At 52.1% G+C, this 20,167-nt stretch overlaps 1 protein-coding gene across 2 annotated transcripts in view; it reads left to right on the forward strand.

Annotated features, from left to right (window-relative positions):
• Window positions 1-3,402: 3,402 nt before the first annotated feature.
• Window positions 3,403-20,167, forward strand: part of LOC133339690 (adhesion G-protein coupled receptor F2-like) — a 49,750-nt gene continuing 32,985 nt past the window's right edge. Inside the window, exons 1-6 of one of the 2 annotated variants that reach the window (XM_061547846.1) lie at window positions 3,403-4,207; window positions 6,155-6,296; window positions 7,660-7,702; window positions 13,096-13,233; window positions 13,787-14,521; window positions 19,931-20,056. The gene's annotated coding sequence lies outside the window, so the exon portion shown is untranslated. The remainder of the gene's footprint in view (window positions 4,208-6,154; window positions 6,297-7,659; window positions 7,703-13,095; window positions 13,234-13,786; window positions 14,522-19,930; window positions 20,057-20,167) is intronic. The other variant, XM_061547845.1, reaches the window with a different exon arrangement.

Genomic DNA, 20,167 nt, shown 5'->3' on the forward strand with positions numbered 1-20,167 from the left:
CCACTGCACCACCGCTACCCCCCCCCCCCCACACACACACAGTGCGCTAACCACTGCACCACCACTCCCCACACACACACAGTGCGCTAACCACTGCACCACCGCTCCCCACACACACACAGTGTGCTAACCACTGCACCGCCACTCCCCCCCCACACACACAGTGCGCTACCCACTGCACCACCACTCCCCAGACACACACACAGTGCGCTAACCAATGCACCACCACTCACCCCACACACACACAGTGCGCTAACCACTGCACCACCGCTCCCCACACACACACACAGTGCGCTAACCACTGCACCACCATTCCCACACACACACAGTGCACAACCCACTACACCACGATTCCCAAACACACACACAGTGCGCTAACCACTGCACCACCGCTCCCCCCCCCCCACACACACAGTGCGCTAACCACTGCCCCACTACTCCCCACACACACACGCCCCTTCGGTGATAACAGAATCATTAACTGGCCTACAGGAGTCGAGTTACAGCATCAGGAAGCAGGATACGCAAATACAAACACACAGACACACACACAGACACACACACACAGAGAGAGACACACACACAGACACACACACACACAGACACACACAGATACATACACACAGAATCACACACACAGACACACACACACACAGACACACACAGAGACACACACAGACACACACACAGAGACACACACACAGACCCACACACACAACGACACACACAAAGACAACAACTACCGCCATTCGCCACTAAGCGGCGGTGACGTCACCACGACGCTTGTGCCAGGCCATGTGCACCTTGAGGCAACGTGAAGTGTCGAACGCCCGCTGGCAGGAGGTAACGGGGCAGACCCAGTTGCCACGGGTCGACTGACCGAGATGACCGAGATGACTGGCTGATGCACCACCTGTGCCCCCTACTGTACCAACTTGCTGTGCTTTAGCCACCCGGCGCTCCGCTCGTTGTTGTGAGCGTCGCTCCTCCGCCCTCCGTTGTTGTTGGAGGGCGACTGCCTCCAACTGCCCAGTAGCGTCCTTCACGAGCCTCCTCCACTGAGGCCGATCTTGACACCGCTGGTACCAGTCATCGGCAAGTCCACTCAGCTCCACGTCCTCCTGTACCACATCACTCCATCTCTTCTCTAGCCCGTTCCGCGCCCGTTTAGCCACCTCGATCCGGCCAAACAAAAGCTGTTTAGGCATGCGGTGGTTGGGCATGCGGGCTACATGACGCAGGAACGCAGCCTTGCCTGCCGGAGGAGCTCACCGATGGGACTTTGCCCAGATCTTTCAAGGATTTGTGAGCTCCTCACACAATCCAGCCTGGTTAAACCCAGGATGGATCGTAGGCAGGCCAGCCTAAATGTTTCCAACCGGCGAAGATGCTCCATTAGGGGGTCCACGTTTCGCAAGCGTAGAGAAGGGAGGGAATGACTGTGGCCGAGAAAACCTGAAGCTTCGTGCGGAGCGACAGACCAGGTAGCTTCTCATTCTCTGACGTGGGATGCTGTAGCCGATGAGAGTGGGCCTGTCGCTTTTTCTCAACTAACCTGAACACCTCTGTCAGCCAAGGTTTCTGGGGAGGTCTGGACCGTGTACCCAAAGCAGCCATTGCAGCTGCATGAGTCACAGTCATATACCTTGCCCATTTACCCTCGACATCAGGAGGAGTGGGGGACGATGCCAACCCCAGCTGCAAGCGATGATGAAATTCTCGCTTGCAACTTTCATCAGCTAACTGAGACCAGGCCACTTTAGGTTGGAATGGGGTCCTGGGTGTACACCCACCACCGGAGTGGAAGAATGGCAGGCGCATCTTACAGATGACTAGTCGATGGTCAGAGGGCAGATCAGCTCCACGGTAGGTCCTGGTGTCAAGGACATGGGCTCGCATCCCGCTGGTTCGTCACTACGTAGTCCAGCAGATGTTCTTGCTTGAACCCGGCATGCATCCATGATGTTGTGCGGATGTGCCGATGCCAGAAGAGCGTGATGGTAATTACAAGCCCATGGGCTGCACAAAAGTCTAGCAGCCTCCTACCGTTGTTATTGAGCTGATCTGGCCCATGCCTTCCAATCACTCCAGACCAGGTGCCATCATCATGACCAATTCGGGCATTGAAGTCACCCAACAAGATGACTCTGTCCCGAGTGGCCACTTTAGCCAGCACCTGTGACAGGAGGTCATAGAAGGCAAAACAACCCCCTACCTCCTCGCGGTGCCGGACGGGCAACACTGTCGTGGACAGTGCTTGGGGGGGAGGGCCAATGCCCATTGGCCCTCTCCCCTCATGGCGTCTGTGACCACCACAGTGGCTAAACGGGGGTTCTGGACGGGTGCGAGGGGCTGGTAACCCCTCCACCCTCAATTTATTACCACGAAACTACGAATTAAACATACACAGACACACCCACAGACACACACACACACACAGACTCACTCTCTCACTCTTCCACTCACTCACTTAACCACTCACTCACTCTCTCAAACACTCAATCAAACACTCACTCACTCAACCACTCCCTCTCCCACTCACTCACTCAACCACTCACGTACTCACTCACCCACTCACTCAACCACTCACTCACTCAACCACTCACTCAACCACTCAACCACTCAGTCAATCACTCATTCACCCACTCACCCACTCAATCAACCACTCAACCACTCACTCACTCAACCACTCACCCAATCACTCATACACTCACTCACCCAACGACGCATCCACATACTTACTCACTCATACACTCACTCATACACTCACTCATACACTCACTCATACACTCACTCATACACTCACTCATACACTCACTCATACACTCACTCATACACTCACTCATACACTCACTCATACACTCACTCATACACTCACTCATACACTCACTCATACACTCACTCATACACTCACTCATACACTCACTCATACACTCACTCATACACTCACTCATACACTCACTCATACACTCACTCATACACTCACTCATACACTCACTCATACACTCACTCATACACTCACTCACACACTCACTCATTCACTCACCCAACGACTCATCCACATACTCACTCACTCATACACTCACTCATACACTCACTAATACATGCACTCACTCATTCACTCAGCCACCCACCTACTCACTCACCAAACACTGACTCACGAAACCCACCAAACCCTCCCACACCCGACCACCTACTCAGATACGGGCGGACTGAGGCGTCAATCAATCACTCACCTCACCTGTACCCCACTCACCTCACCTGTACCCCACTCACCTCACCTGCTCCACCCACTCACCTCACCTGCTCCACTCACTCACCTCACCTGCCCCACCCACTCAGCTCACCTGCTCCACCCACTGACCCCACCTGCTCCACCCACTCACCTCACCGGTACCCCTCCCCCAGCTCATTCCTTTGCCAAAACCGCGAGACGCGAAGCATCGGAGGGCGACTGGCAGATTGGAGACACAGCGCTCTGTCTCCGTGTCTCACTGTGTGTGTCTCTGTGTCTCTCTCTGTCTCTGTGTCTCACTGTGTGTGTCGCTCTCTGTGTGTGTCTGTGTGTGTGTGTCTCTCTGTGTGTCTCTCTCTGTGTGTTTCTCTGTGTTTGTTTCTGTCTCTGTGTGTGTCTCTGTGTGTCTCTGTCTCTCTGTGTGTGTCTCTCTCTCTGTGTCTCTCTCTCTGTGCGTGTCTCTGTCTCTGTGTGTGTGTATCTGTCTCTCTGTGTGTGTCTGTGTGTCTTTGTGTGTGTCTCTGTCTCTGTTTGTGTGTGTATCTGTGTCTCTGTGTGTGTGTGTCTCTCTCTCTCTGTGTCTCTGTCTCTGTCTGTGTGTGTCTCTCTGTCTGTGTGTGCCTCTGTCTCTGTGTGTGTGTATCTGTCTCTCTGTGTGTGTCTCTGTGTGCCTCTGTGTCTTTGTCTCTCCCCGTATCTCTCCGTGTCTCTCCGTGTCTCTCCGTGTCTCTTCATGTGTCTCTCTCTGTCTGTCTGTGGCGGTCGTCTCACGAGGAGAGACCTCACGAGCTCGTCGACTGCAGAGTAACTCAACTCGACAGCTGAGAGACTCACATCGTCTGCTGAGTTACTCAACTCGACAGCTGAGAGACTCAAAGTGACCACTCCACCAACAGATCAGCAAATCGGCAGTGGAGCAGCGCACGGGGACACACTCAGCGAGGTGAGGCTGACTGGCGATGCCTGTGCAGTGTAAGTACATCTAGTGTAGTGTGTAGTGTAGTGTATAGTGTGTAGTGTAGTGTGTAGTGTATAGTGTAGTGTGTAGTGTAGTGTAGTGTGTAGTGTGTAGTGTAGTGTGTAGTGTAGTGTGTAGTGTAATGTGTGTAGTATGTAGTGTAGTGTGTAGTGTAGTGTAGTGTGTGTAGTGTATAGTGCATAGTGTAGTGTATAGTGTGGTGTATAGTGCATAGTGTAGTGTATAGTGTGGTGTATAGTGCATAGTGTAGTGTATAGTGTAGTGTAGTACATCTAGTGTAGTGTGTAGTGTAGTGTAGTACATCTAGTGTAGTGTGTAGTGTATAGTGTACTAGTGTAGTGTATCGTGCAGTGTTTAGTGTAGTGTATAGTAGTGTATAGTGTAGTGTATAGTTCCATCACTATGTAGTCCAGCAGATCTTCTTGCTTAGACCCGGCATGCATCCATGATGTTGTGTGGATGCGCCGATGCCGGAAGAGCGTGTTGGTAATTACAAGCCCATGGGCTGCACAAAAATCTAGCAGCCTCCTACCGTTGTTATTGAGCTGATCTGACCCATGCCTACCAATCACTCCAGGCCAGGTGCAAGCATCATGACCAACTCGGGCATTAAATGCCAATGCAGCAGCAATGCTAATTATGTGACTTTACCGAAATAACCAAACAGTATCGATTCCTGCTGTCACGAAAGCTTCAAATCAAGGTTGTTATTCTGTTTGGGGGCAGTTATCCCGTGTTTTGTGTTAAATAAATGTGTTGTTTCCACGTGAACGTCTGCTACTCGGTTGACATCACTGCACAAATATGCGTGCCGGTCGCGTTCCACTGATTTTTTTATGGACGCAGAGCTTCTACGGGGTAAACTTTTATAGCCTGCTGTTTAATGTGCACAACAAAAACGGCTCGCTCGCTACCACCTCAATTACTCATCCCCCAATGCAATCATTCACTCGCCTACCCACTCACCCACCCACCCACTCATCCACCCACCCACCCACCCACTCACCCACTCACCCACCCACCCACCCACTCACCCACTCACCCACCCACCCACCCACTCACCCACCCACCCACCCACTCACCCACCCACCCACCCACCCACCCACTCACCCACTCCCCCACTCACCCACTCACCCACTCCCCCACCCACTCATCCACTCACCCATCCACTCATCCACTCACACACTCACTCATTCACATACTTATCCACTCACTCAACCACTCATCCACTCATCCACTCACTCAACCACTCATCCACTCACTCAACCACTCATCAGCTCACCCACCCACTCACTAACCTACTCACCCACTCACCTTCCCAATCACCTACTCGCATACTCACCCAGATACTCACCCACACACAGTGCGCTAACCACTGCACAACCACTTTCTACACACACGCAGTGCGCTAACCACTGCACCACCACTCCCCACTCACATACGCAGTGCGCTAACCACTGCACCACCGCTCCCCCCCACACACACACAGTGCGCTAAACACTGCACCACCACTCCCCACACACACGCAGTGCGCTAACCAATGAACCACCACTCTCCACACACACACACTCACACAGTGCGCTAACCACTGCACCACTGCTCCCCACACACACACAGTGCGCTAACCACTGCACCGCCACTCCCCACACACACGCAGTGCACTAACCACTCCCCCACCACTCCCCACACACACGCAGCGCGCTAACCACTGCACCACCGCTCCCCACACACACACAGTGCGCTAACCACTGTACCACCACTCCCCACACACACGCAGCGCGCTAACCACTGTATCACCACTCCCTACACACACGCAGTGCACTAACCACTGCACCACTGCTCCCCACACACACACAGTGCGCTAACCACTGCACCACCGCTCCCCACACACACAGTGCGCTAACCACTGCACCACCGCTCCCCCCCCGCAATGTCAGCAGGAGTGGAGTGTGCGGGGGACTCATGGACTCGCGAGGGGACAGACGAGGAGCCTGCATCAGAGGGGGGGTCTCAGCCACTCTGATGCTGGTCCTGGGTTCAAGTCTAATCCTCCTACTCCTCCTGCAACTCCTGACCCTGACGGTAAGAGGACTTCCACCCACTGATTCAAACCGACTGTTTTCTAATTAATTATCTATTTTTTTTGTTATTTTATCGGGGGATAAGGCCCATAACTGTTGAGCTGCTATACAGAGTCCCATACAGAGACCCACAGAGACCCATACAGACCCACAGAGACCCACAGAGACCCACAGAGACCCACAGAGACCCACAGAGACCCACAGAGACCCACAGAGACCCATACAGAGACCCACAGAGACCCATACAGACCTATACAGGCCCATACAGACACACAGAGACCCATACAGAGACCCAGAGAGACCCATACAGAGACCCACAGAGACCCACCAAGACTCATACAGAAACAAATAGTCCTATACAGATTTCGATTTAAAGCTTTCGTGACTGCAGGGATTCATCTTCTTGGTTCTTTCGGTGAAGTCACGTAGAAGGGAAATAATAAAATAATTAAAAGAAAACATAATAAAATAATATAATAATATAATATACAGACCGATACATACCTATACAGACCCACAGAGACACACATAGACCCACAGAGACCGATACACTCCCACAGAGACCCATAAAGAGACGCATCCAGAGACGCATCCTAAAACTAAACGATGTTTATTTTACACTGATTTGTGGGGCCTTACACACACACACTCACTCCCTACAAAGGTGTGTGAGTACGTGAGTGAGTGGATGAGTGAGTGGATTGAGTGAGTGGATTGAGTGAGTGGATTGAGTGAGTGGATGAGTGAGTGGGTGAGTGGGTGAGTGGGTGGGTGAGTGGGTGAGTGGGTGAGTGGGTGGGTGGGTGAGTGAGTGAGTTAGTGAGTGAGTGGGTTAGTGAGTGGGTTAGTGAGTGAGTGAGTTAGTGAGTGAGTGGGTTAGTGAGTGAGTGCGTTATTGAGTGAGTGGGTTAGTGAGTGAGTGGGTTAGTGAGTGAGTGGGTTAGTGAGTGAGTGGGTGAGTGAGTTAGTGAGTGAGTGAGTGGGTGAGTGAGTGGGTGAGTGAGTGGGTTAGTGAGTGAGTGAGTTAGTGAGTGAGTGGGTTAGTGAGTTGGTTAGTGAGTGAGTGAGTTAGTGAGTTAGTGAGTGAGTTAGTGAGTTAATGAGTTAGTGAGTTAGTGAGTTAGTGAGTGAGTGAGTTAGTGAGTGGGTGAGTGAGTGTTTCAGCAGCTGATTCGTGCTGTTGGAGGGTTTAACGACGTTGTAAATATTTTTACAACGTCTGACACAAACACCCCTCTAGTAAAGATACCATCGATATCTCTCAATCATCCTCCTCATCCTACTGCTCCCTGTTAAACGTCGCATTTTAACTTCACCAGTTGTTCGTGTCTGCTGGCGCGTGTCTGTGTCCGTGTGCCCCCCAGGTCCGTGTCCAACCGGGGATTCCGAACTCCAGAGTCAGAAGAGGTGATGGTCAGAGCACATACGCAAATACAAAGGTCCCCTGGGTAGCCTCTAGCAGGCTGTTAGGGAGGGGGGCAAGTGCTGTTAAGTTGTGGTATTGAGTAGCAGCACGCACACACACACATACACGCAGACACGGACATACACACAGACACATACAGACAGATACATACACACACAGACACATACAGACAGAGACACACACACAGACACACACAGACACAGACACACAGACACACACACAGACACACACACAGACACACACACAGACACATACAGACACACGCACACAGACACACACACAGACACGCACACACGGACATACAAACACAGACACATACACAGACACATACAGACACACACGGACACACAGACACATACAGACGCAGACACACACACAGACACACACAGACACATACAGACACATACAGACACATACACACAGACACATACAGACACACAGACACATACAGACACACACAACAACAACAACAACAACAACCGCCATTCGCCACTAAGTGGCGGTGACGTCACCACGATGCTTGTGCCAGGCCAAGTGCACCTTGAGGCCACGTGAAGTGTCGAAAGCCCGCTGGCAGGAGGTCACGGGGCAGACCCAGGTGCCACTGGTCGACTGACCGAGATGACCGAGATGACTGGCTGATGCACCACCTGTGCCCCCTACTGTGCCAACTTGCTGTGCTTTAGCCACCCGGCGCTCCGCTCGTTGTTGTGAGCGTCGCTCCTCCGCCCTCCGTTGTTGTTGGAGGGCGACTGCCTCCAACTGCCCAGTAGCGTCCTTCACGAGCCTCCTCCACTGAGGCCGATCTTGACACCGCTGGTACCAGTCATCGGCAAGTCCACTCAGCTCCACGTCCTCCTGTACCACATCACTCCATCTCTTCTCCAGCCCGTGCCGCGCCCATCTAGCCCCCTCGATCCGGCCGAACAAAAGCTGTTTAGGCATGCGGTGGCTGGGCATGCGGGCTACATGACCCAGCCAACGCAGCCTTGCCTGCCGGAGGAGCTCACTGATGGGACTTTGCCCAGATCTTTCAAGGATTTGTGAGCTCCTCACACAATCCAGCCTGGTTAAACCCAGGATGGATCGTAGGCAGGCCAGCCTAAATGTTTCCAACCGGCGAAGATGCTCCACCAGGGGGGTCCACGTCTCGCAAGCGTAGAGAAGGGAGGGAATGACCGTGGCCGAGAAGACCTGAAGCTTCGTGCGGAGCGACAGACCAGGTAGCTTCCACACAGCGTTACGCAACCGATGAAAAGATATTGCCGCTCGACTGATTCGGAGTGAGACCTCTGCTGTTAAACTGGAGCCGGTCATAAGCACACTGCCCAGGTATGGGAAAACTCTCCACTCTCTCCACAACTGCCCCATCACCGATTGGGAGTTGTGTGGGTGGAGTGTCCGATGGTACAAAATACCCAGGCAGGTGCTTAGTTTTAAGGGGTTGAAGGTAAGGCCCCACCTCTTAGTGGCACGCTCCAGTGTCAGCAGCAGCGCCTTAAACTCCTCTGAGTGAGTTGCAATTACCAGGTCGTCTGCATACATAACGTGGTTGACCAATAGGGAGCCATTCCTTGACCGCACCTGGGCATTGATCAGCCCCCCATTGTATCTGTACCAGAGTTAAAATCCTCCGGTACATCTACTGAAGGCTTCACGAACTACGTGGTCAAAATAGATGTTAACTATTGTGGGAGCCAGAGGACATCCCTGTCATACCCCAAGGTGTACAGGGAATGGCCCTGACTCCTGGCCACGTAGTTTTACCCGGGACTGTTCACCATCATGAAGGTCCTTAATGATCGTGAGCAGAGGGTCAGGGACTCCAAAATCACGAAGAACAACGCAGAGCCCAGGCCTACTGATGGTATCATTGGCCTTGACCAGGTCAATGAAGCCGAGATGTAGGTCTTGTTAGAATTCCCTACACCTCTGCTGTAGCAGACGGACAGAAAATATGGCATCTGTGCAGGATCGCCCTTTCCTGAAACCGCATTGGGGCTCCGCAAGCCTCTCCTCAGCGTGCCTAGCAAGGCGATGTTACATAATCGTTGCCAGGACCTTTCTAGGCACACTGAGGAGTAAGATGCCCCTGTAGTTACACACACATACACTCACACACACATACACTCACACACACATACACAAATACACTCACACACACTCACGTACACACACACAAAGACAAAGATCCCCCGTGCAGCCTGTCACAGACTGTAGGGGCAAGTGCTGTTAGCGAGCACCTATGAAGGCCGGCACGGCACACGAGGGGGTGGGTGGCCAGCACCACGCCTGGCCGCCTTTGTTTCCCCTGTGCTGGCAATGTTCACTACACTACCACCACATCTACACAAGCTACTAAGTTGAGGCTGAGTCGACCTAGGGGAGGCCCATGACCGGTTCAGATAATCGTCACTGGCGGTGTTGACCGTGAGCGGGAATCGAACCCGGTCGTCAGGGGTCGTAGTAGCGCTAACACACACAACTATCACCACCACCCCCACCACCTCTACCACCTCCACCCCCACCACCTCCACCCCCACCACCTCCACCCCCACCACCACCACCACCACCCCACCACCCCCACCACCACCACCACCACCACCCCACCACCCCCACCACCCCCCCCCCACCACCACCACCACCCCTACAACCACCACCACCACCCCCACCACAACCACCCCCACCACCACTACCACCCCTACAACCACCACCACCACCCCCACCACAACCACCCCCACCACCACCCCCACCACCACCCCCACCACCACCCCCACCACCCCCACCACCCCCATCACCCCCACCACCACCACCCCCACCACCACCACCACCACCCCACCACCCCCACCACCACCACCACCACCACCCCACCACCCCCACCACCCCCCCCACCACCACCACCACCCCTACAACCACCACCACCACCCCCACCACAACCACCCCCACCACCACTACCACCCCTACAACCACCACCACCACCCCCACCACAACCACCCCCACCACCACCCCCACCACCACCCCCACCACCCCCACCACCCCCATCACCCCCACCACCACCACCACCCCCGTGTTTAGTGTACACGCCGTACAACGTGTTTGGAATCGCCAGGGAGTAAAGTTTGGACTTACAAACAAATCGACTTACGAACAGACCTGGGGACCCCAACTCGTTCGTAAGTAGAGCTGGTCCCTGTGTTGAGTAGTTCCGACTAACGTACTCGTAGACGGAGGTAAGTTAAGAGCTTCCGCCAGGGTTTATTAAAGCTGTTACAATATTACACAGCAGGGTACACAACTCCCAGGGGCTAGGGCTCCTACTCTGAGTCTGGGTCCCTGCCGGCTAGCTCCGGTCCAGAGGTCGCAACCAGGTACCAGATACCCGTACCCTAGCCGATACCCGGCTACCCGTACCTGGCCGGGTACGGGTACGGGTAGCCGGGTAGGCCGTGAGTCACTGGTGAGTCACCGTGTGTCACTCATTTCCCAACGTCTTGTCTCTTCTCACAATTCAAGTTCCTAGAATCAACCCACCCGCGCCTGCAACATGGCTTCATCCCAGAGGTCGCAATCGGGTACCCGATACCCGTGCCCCTACCCGATACCCGGCCGGGTACGGGTAGCCGGGTACGGGTATCGACCTCTGCTTCGGTCTCTCTCTCTCCTGTTGGATCGTGGACTCTGCCGACTCCACCGAGCGGAGAGAGAAGCACCTCTACGGCTACCACCGGCTTCTCCCCAGACTTACTATTCGATCCCCTCTCTCTACCCACTGGTTCCCTCTTCACCCTTCTCACTCTACCCGTTCCCACAGTGACCCCGCTTACGTCACGGGGTATCCCTTAAGTACCCTAGGAGACGTGACGTCATCGCACTGAACAGCACACCTGACGTCACGTCCCCATTTTACTCCTCTACACCTGCAGGAGGCTCAGGAGTGCATCTGAACTGCATGGCGGGACCTCGGGGTCCCGTAAGTCCCTGGCTCTCGCATAAACTGCGTTGCGACGTCATTTCACGTCGGTTGAAGGTGAACGATACGGCCAGCTGATTCCTCTCGACGAGCTCCACACGACGCGCTAATCAAAGTTGTTTCGGTGAAGTTACGTAGTTTGTCTGTAAACGGGACACGAAGAGCTGCGACATCAACCCAAATGACTGGGAGAAAACTGCCGGTGACCGACTCATCTGCTAGCAGGCTGTGAAAACAGGCCTCAGGAGAGGCGAAGAGAAGAGACGTGCCGCTTGGCAGACAACGAGGGAGCGACGTAAAAAACAAGCGACAAATACCTCTAGAGCTGCCACCGCATTCACTTGCAATTGCTGTGGCAAGGATTGCCACTCAAGGATTGGCCTATTGAGTCATTGTAGGCGCTGCAAAACCTACAGCTGACCTCGTAAGGCGCAAAAGAAATTGTCTTTCGAGACACAAAGGCCTATGTAGGATAGCAAACGATTCGGCCAGCTGATTTCTCTCGACGAGCTCCACGCGACGCGCTAATCAAAGTTTCAAAGTTTTTTCGGTAAAGTCACGTAGGTTGAATAAAAAAAATCACGACGTTTCGATCGCATCAGGTAGATTCCGCAGTAGAACTGCTGCTGCGTCTTTCTACCTGATGACGATTGCTCATGTTGCGATTGAAACGTCGTGATATATTGCTTATTTTGTCAACCTACGTGAATTTACCGAAAGAACTAAAGAGCGTGGATTCCTGCAGTCACGAAAGCTTCAAACCGAGATTGAACCGCCTCTACGGCAGAGGTCGCAAACGGGTATTGATTCCTTACCCGTACCCGTACCCGGCCGCACCAGGGTCGCAAACGGGTACCCGTACCCGGCCGGGTATGGGTAGCCAGGTATCGGGTAGGGTACGGGTAGCCGGGTACCCGGTTGCGACCTCTGCCCTACGGGGAGGGTTTCCACACAACAACTCTGAGATTTTTTAACAGACTGCGAGACAAGAAGCCTCAACCTCATCGATAATGCCTCGTCCACAGCCGTCTGATTCTCTCCCCTGAAGACGATTGCTTGCGTTGCGATCGAAACGTCGTGATCGATTAATGTGTCGACCTACGTGGCTTTACCGAAATAATTTAAGAGTGTGGATTCCAGCGGGTCACGGAAACTTCGAATCGAGATTTCAAAATCTTCTTGGTTCTTTAGGTAAAGTCGTCACGTAGAAGGGAAATAATAAAATAATAAAAATAAAACATAATACAATAATTCTCACGACGTTTCGGCCACAACGCAAGCAGCCATCCTCAGGTGAAGAACAGGTCAGTGGGAAAGACAGCATCACGAAAGCTTTAAATCTGGACCCCCGGAGTTCCCGCCATGAGGTTCATTTCCTCCCCCCCCCCCCTTTTTCGGGCACAGCTGTCAACACCACTGCGATCTATACGGTGGATGTCCAGATCGTCGGCTCGTATTCACCGGACGCTCAGATGCTCCGGTCCGATACACTCTGCGGTGGCCAATACAACGTCTCCGTCACGAGCTTCGGCATCCTGAGCTGTAAGTTCGACAGAGTGGAGTGGAGTTTGTATGATCTCCCCCTGTTCTAAAGAGTGAGTGAGTGGAGTTTGTGTGATCTCCCCCTGTTCTACAGAGTGAGTGAGTGGAGTTTGTGTGATCTCCCCCTGTTCTAAAGAGTGAGTGAGTGGAGTTTGTATGATCTCCCCCCTTTTCTACAGAATGAGTGGAGTGGAGTTTGTATGATCTCCCCTTGTTCTACAGAGTGAGTGGAGTTTGTATGATCTACGCCTGTTCTACAGAATGAGTGGAGTGGAGTTTGTATGATCTCCCCCTGTTCTACAGAGTGAGTGAGTGGAGTTTGTATGATCTACGCCTGTTCTATAGAATGAGTGGAGTGGAGTTTGTATGATCTCCCCTGTTCTACAGAGTGAGTCGAGTTTGTATGATCAGCAGTGGTGATAACAGTCGTAGTGTTGATTAGTAACAGCAGCGGTGATAACAGTCGTGGTGTTGATTGGTAACATCAGTGGTGATAGTAAGTCGTGGTGATGATTGGGACATCAGTGGTGATAGTAAGTCGTTTGCGATGCAGCGTGCCGTGCGAGTGCCCAGGTCGAGTGCTGCTACTGCGGCAACTTCTACCTCCACTGGTCTCCTGCCACTTGCGGCTCGTCCAGGCCGTGCCCGGACGGCACGAACTGGACCCCCGGGGCGACCACCTCCTCCTCGTCCTGCCAGTGCATACAGGGGCCCCTGACGGACGGGACGCAATGCATGGGCAGGAGAAACGTGGCGCTGGATCCCAACGTTGATTGTTACTCCACCACCGACAGCACCGCCACCACCGCCACCACCACGACTATGACCACAACTACCACTGCTATCACCACTGCTGTTCCAATTAACACCACGACTGCTATCACTACGGCTGCTATCACCACTGATGCCCCAATCAACATTACGACTGCTGTCACTACAGCTACCCCAATCAACACCACGACTGCTATCACCACTGCTGTCCCAATCAACACCACGACTGCTGTCACACTGAGCACAACATCAACAACAGCTGCAGACAACACAACCGCTCCCGTCGCAACCAACACGACCGTTCCGGCGACAACCATCGGGTTCGTGAGCAGCACGACCGCCTTTGTCTTCCCTGTGACGACGACGTTGGACACGCCAAGTGCGACAACCGCAGCAACAACAACAACAACAACAAACGGAACGGCAGCAACCGCCACCACAACCACCACAGCAGCGATGCCGACCACTTCCACAGCAACCACCGTCTCCCAGTGGCCATCTTGTCCCACTGTGAATGGTAAGGGCAGCCATTTTGTCGTGTTTTTGACAAGCGCACTTCGTAATTTATTTCTCTTCACTTCGAAACCCAACTTTTTGTTTGCCGTGGCGATGATGAGCACGCGTGCGTCATGGGTTTGCGTACGTGCACACGAGTCCGTGACATGTACGAGCGCGTCATGGGCTTGTAATTCGGTGAAGTATTTGGTCGTGGTGATAGCAGTCGTTGCGATGATTGGGACAACAGTGGTGATGGCAGTCGTGGTGTTGATTGGGACAGCAGGTGTGATAGCAGTTTTAGAGTTCAGTGGTGACAGCTGTGGTGATAGCAGTCTTAGAGTTCAGTGGTGACAGCTGTGGTGATAGCATTCTTAGTGTTCAGTGGTGACAGCTGTGGTGATAGCAGTCTTAGAGTTCAGTGGTGATAACTGTGGTGATAGCAGTCTTAGTGTTCAGTGGTGAGAGCAGCCTTCTTGAAACCGTTGAGCGTGTTTTTTCCAGCCGACCAAAAAAGTGAGAGCCCTTCACCCGGTAGGTTTGCCTCACTGAACGAGAAACATCACAAAAGGTTGGACTTTTGAGCGGTCCGTTTTCGCTTTTGTTTGGTCCCTGGGTAAACATCGCCAACTGGGCGGAACAGGGAGACAAAGGCGGCCGAAGCTTTGTGCTGCCAACAAAGTGGACAAATGGAACGCCGACCCCGATGTGGTCCGTTGGTGCAAGTGGCTTGTTCGTAGTGGTCAGCGCAGACACACACACACATACACATACAGACACACACATTGACACACACACGGACACACACACATTGACACACACACATACTGACACACATACATACTGGGACACACACACACGGACACACACATACATACACAGACAGACACACACACTGACACACACACGGACACACACACGGACACACGATACACACAGACACACATCACTAGGCCTCAGCAAGGTAAGGTAATTTACCCTTTTTACCGGGTAAAAGGGTAAAGGGTAAAGGTGTCGACATGCCAAGCGGTAAGGTAAAGGGTTAAAGGGTAAGGTAGCTCGGAAGAATTACCCGGTAGGGTAAAGGTAGCGCGAAGTATTACCCGGTAAATACGGTGCCTTGTTTACCGCTAAAATCTCCGTGGCACAGTCCATGGCCTCCATTTAATAAGTAATATTACAAAACATTTTTTAAAAACACACTTTTATTAAATATACTCGTCATGGCAGAACTCCAGGAAGTGGCCCCGAAGCTTGCCATGAAGTAAGGAACTGTGGCCAATTACAGCCAACGTCAGTTGACCGTGGACAATTAGACCCAAGCCGACACATAACATATAAAAAAAAATGTTTAAAAACATATTTTTTTATGATAGAATATAGTATTGTCATCAGTATGACATAAGTATAGCAAGTGTGCAGTCGATACCACATTAGGGAAGTGGGTTAAAATTGAGTTACAAGATTTGAGGATACAACAACGACAACAACGGACAGAGTGAGTTCAAAGAAAGCGTGTAAAAAAAAGCGTGGAATCGAGAGTATTCTATATGAATAAAGTGCTCTCCCTAGCATTTACCGTTATAAACCTTTTTCATGTGTAGTAGTACCCCAGTAATTACCCTGTAATCGGGTAATTAGTATGGGGTAAGGGTAAAAGGTAGGGTAAAGGTAGGCTCGTTGGTTTTTTATCTTTGACCTTTTACCTTACCTGCTAAAGGGTAAATGATAAGGGTATAGTGATTGTATTGTGGTAAGGTAAAAGGTAAGGTAAAGGTAGGCTTGTTTTTTTTACATTTTTAATTTTACCTTACCTTGCCGAGGCCTACACATCAAACACACACATCACACACAGACACACACACAGACAAAGATGAGCTTTATCTTTGTCTGTGTGTGATGTGTGTGTTTGATGTGTGTCTGTGTGTGATGTGTGTGTTTGATGTGTAGCCCTCGGCAAGGTAAGGTAACAGACACACACACTGACACACACACACACACAGACACACATCACACACACACGCAGACACACACACTCAGACACACACACATCACACACACAGACACACACACTCAGACACACACACATCACACACACACAGACACACACACTGACACACACACACAGACACACATCACACGCCACTCGCCCTCCTACGTGACCACAGCGCCACCAAACTGCCCGCGGTTCCAATCTCCCCGCCACGGACGCACGCCACCGAATCTCAACTGGGGGGGAGTCGACCGCCCCGTTCCCCTCCAGCGCGACGTGGGGGGGAGGGGCCGAGATGGGGAGACGTGGGGGGGAGGGGCGGTTGGGGGGCATGGGGGTGGGGTAAAGTCATCATTTTGAAATGTACCTTTTTTCAATGAGACAACGTGGTGTGCATTTGTGTCATTCCTTCACGTGAAGTCCTGGTCACAGAAGCAAAGTGTCGTGTGGAATAATAGCCACTCGCTCTACTTTTGAGGCTTGAGCAATTAGAAAATAACACTTATACTCCTTGTTTCTTTCGGTAAAGTCACGTAAAATGAAAATAATAAAATAATAAAATAATAAAAATTAAAATAATAAAATAATTCTCACGACGTTTCGGCCACAACGCAAGTAGCCGTCCTCAGGTGGAGAACATGTCTGTCGAGGAGACAGACTTGTGGCGTTGTGGCCGAAACGTCGTGAGAATTATTTTATTGTTTTATTTTTATTATTTTATTATTTCCATTCTACGTGATGACTTTACCAAAGAACCAAGAAGATGAATCCCTGCAGTCACGAAAGCTTTAAATCGAAACACTTATACTCTTAGTTTTTTCGGTAAAGTCACGTAGGTAAAAAAATGAAATTAATAAAAATCAAATAATAAAAATCATGATTTTAGATTTTTATTATATTTCTATTATAGTGATTTTTATTATTTTATTTTTATTCATTTTAATTTCATTTTTTTACCTACGTGACTTTACCGAAAAAACTAAGAGTATGAATCCTTGCAATCACGAAAGCTTCAAATCTAAAATAACACTTACTACCCAGGAACAGAAATCGTGTTACATAGAGTTGTAATTACGTAACACGTCATTGGAACCTCATTTGTCAGTAAAAATATGATAATTGTTTTTTTACCCTTCTATCTGGCAACAAAACTGACACCTTTTTACAAGGAGTCATGTTTGCATAGACCACAATACCTGCAGTCATAATGCAAACAAAAAACATAACTCTGATAATGGTTCCAATGGTGTAAATGCTTACCCCGAGCTCTCATACTCTGATGGTGCATTGTCTTTGAGTTGTGCGCCTTTTGGCGTCATCTGGTCCAACCCATGTGAGACTACGCTCTAAGGAAAGCTGTCTCGGGTGTGGACCAATCAACTTCAAGGACAGTGCATATTATCAGAGTTATGTTTTTTGTTTGCATTATGACTGCAGGTATTGTGGTCTATGCAAACATGACTCCTTGTAAAAAGGTGTCAGTTTTGTTGCCAGATAGAAGGGTAAAAAACCAATAACGTAACACGTGTTTGTGCTGGCGGTAGCTCGTGTCGCTACGGTTCTTTGCGGTGGGTTACGGCGTCTTTGTAACGACGACGACGGCAGTGGCGTTGCTGCTACTCTGACGACTGCTACTGCTACGCCTCTAATCTGAAATTAAATTAAAACCGATACCACGCACCAGGGTCGCAACCGGGTACCCGATACCCGTACCCTACCCGATACCCGGCTACCCGTACCTGATACCCGTACCCTACCCGATACCCGTACCCTACCCGATACCCGTACCCTACCTGATACCCGGCTACCCGTACCTGATACCCGTACCGTACCTGATACCCGTACCCTACCCGATACCCATACCCTACCCGATACCCGGCTACCCATACCCAATACCCGTACCCTACCCGATACCCTACCCGATACCCGTACCCTACCCGATACCCGGCTACCCATACCCGATACCCGTACCCTACCTGATACCCGTACCCTACCCGATACCCGGCTACCCATACCCGATACCCGTACCCTACCGATACCCTACCCGATACCCGTACCTTACCCGATACCCGGCTACCCGTACCCGATACCCGTACCCTACCCGATAGCTGTACCCTACCCGATACCCTACCCGATACCCGTACCCTACCCGATACCCAGCTACCCATACCCGATACCCGTACCCTACCCGATACCCGTACCCTACCTGATACCCGTACCCTACCCGATACCCGTACCCTACCGATACCCGTACCCTACCCGATACCTGTACCCTACCCGATACCCGGCTACCCGTACCCGATACCCGTACCCTACCCGATACCCGTACCCTACCCAATACCCGGCTACCCGTACCCGATACCCGTACCCTACCCGATACCCGTATCCTACCCGATACCCGTACCCTACCCAATACCCGGCTACCCGTACCCGATACCCGTACCCTACCCGATACCCGTACACTACCCGATACCCGGCTACCCGTACCCGATACCTGTACCCTACCCGATACCCGTACTCTACCCGATACCCGGCTACCCGTATCCGGCCGGATACGGGTACAGGTACCCGTTTGCGACCCTGGTGCGGCCGGGTACGGGTAGACCATGAGTCACTGGTGAGTAACTGTTTGTCACTCATTTCCCAACGTCTTGTCTCTTCTCACAATTCAAGTTCCTAGAATCAACCCACCCACGCCTGCAACATGGCTTCATCCCAGAGGTCGCAATCGGGTACCCGATACCCGTACCCTACCCGATACCCGGCCGGGTACAGGTAGCCGGGTATCGGGTACGGGTATGTGTACCCGTTTGCGACCCTGGTGCGGCCGGGTACGGGTATGGGGGTAAGGAATCAAAACCCGTTTGTGACCTCTGCCGCGCACACGGGTTACGGGATTCCGCGGTAGACGTGACGCTCGGCCATCCACCCCTGCGACTTGGAGGTGTCTCGGAAACAGGGGAAAGGGTGAATCTTCCCTCCTTAGTTGGCGCCACGGTGGCTAGGAGATGTTGACTACCTCGCCTGGTACGCAGGAGGTCGTGGTTTTAATCCCGGACCCTAACGCCATGGTGGCTAGGAGATGTTAACTACCTCGCCTGGTACACAGGAGGTCGAGGGTTCGATCCTAACCCTGACGCCTACTGCTGTATATTTGCAGTTTGCGTGTCGCTCTCTCTCTCCATGTGGTTCCTGTGCAGTTTTCTCTGAGTCCTTCGGTTCTTCCCCTCCACATTTTAGAATCAACATCGCCACGCGTTGAGAGCATTCGGCTGCCGCTGTAAATTTTCACGCAGTGATGTCGGCCACTTGGTTGAGCTTTCGTGCGCGATGAGCCAGGTCGCTTCTGAAAAGGAGCTACCTAGCTCAGTGGGGACCTTACGCAGGGTTAGATAAAATCTGTCTGTCTGTCTCTCCGTTTCTCCGTCTGGTCTCCAGACACGACGTCGTTCAAGACCGAGGCGAGCATGCAGATCGAGACGGATGCTCCCATCGGTGGGAACTGCTCGTTTGAATTCATTGTCAGCAAACAGAATGTCACCAGCAGCGTCACGGTGCTCAGCTGTGAGTATCATGGCTACGGCCTGCGCGTGTGTGTACACGTGTGTGAGTGTGTGATCACTAGACTACGTGGAAATGAATCTAAGCTCGTGCCCGAGGCGCCAGAAGGACAGG

The sequence above is a fragment of the Lethenteron reissneri genome, unplaced genomic scaffold (assembly GCF_015708825.2).
Source record: "Lethenteron reissneri isolate LAM-NWPU_2019-01 unplaced genomic scaffold, ASM1570882v1 scaffold_207, whole genome shotgun sequence".
Classification (NCBI taxonomy): domain Eukaryota; kingdom Metazoa; phylum Chordata; class Hyperoartia; order Petromyzontiformes; family Petromyzontidae; genus Lethenteron; species Lethenteron reissneri.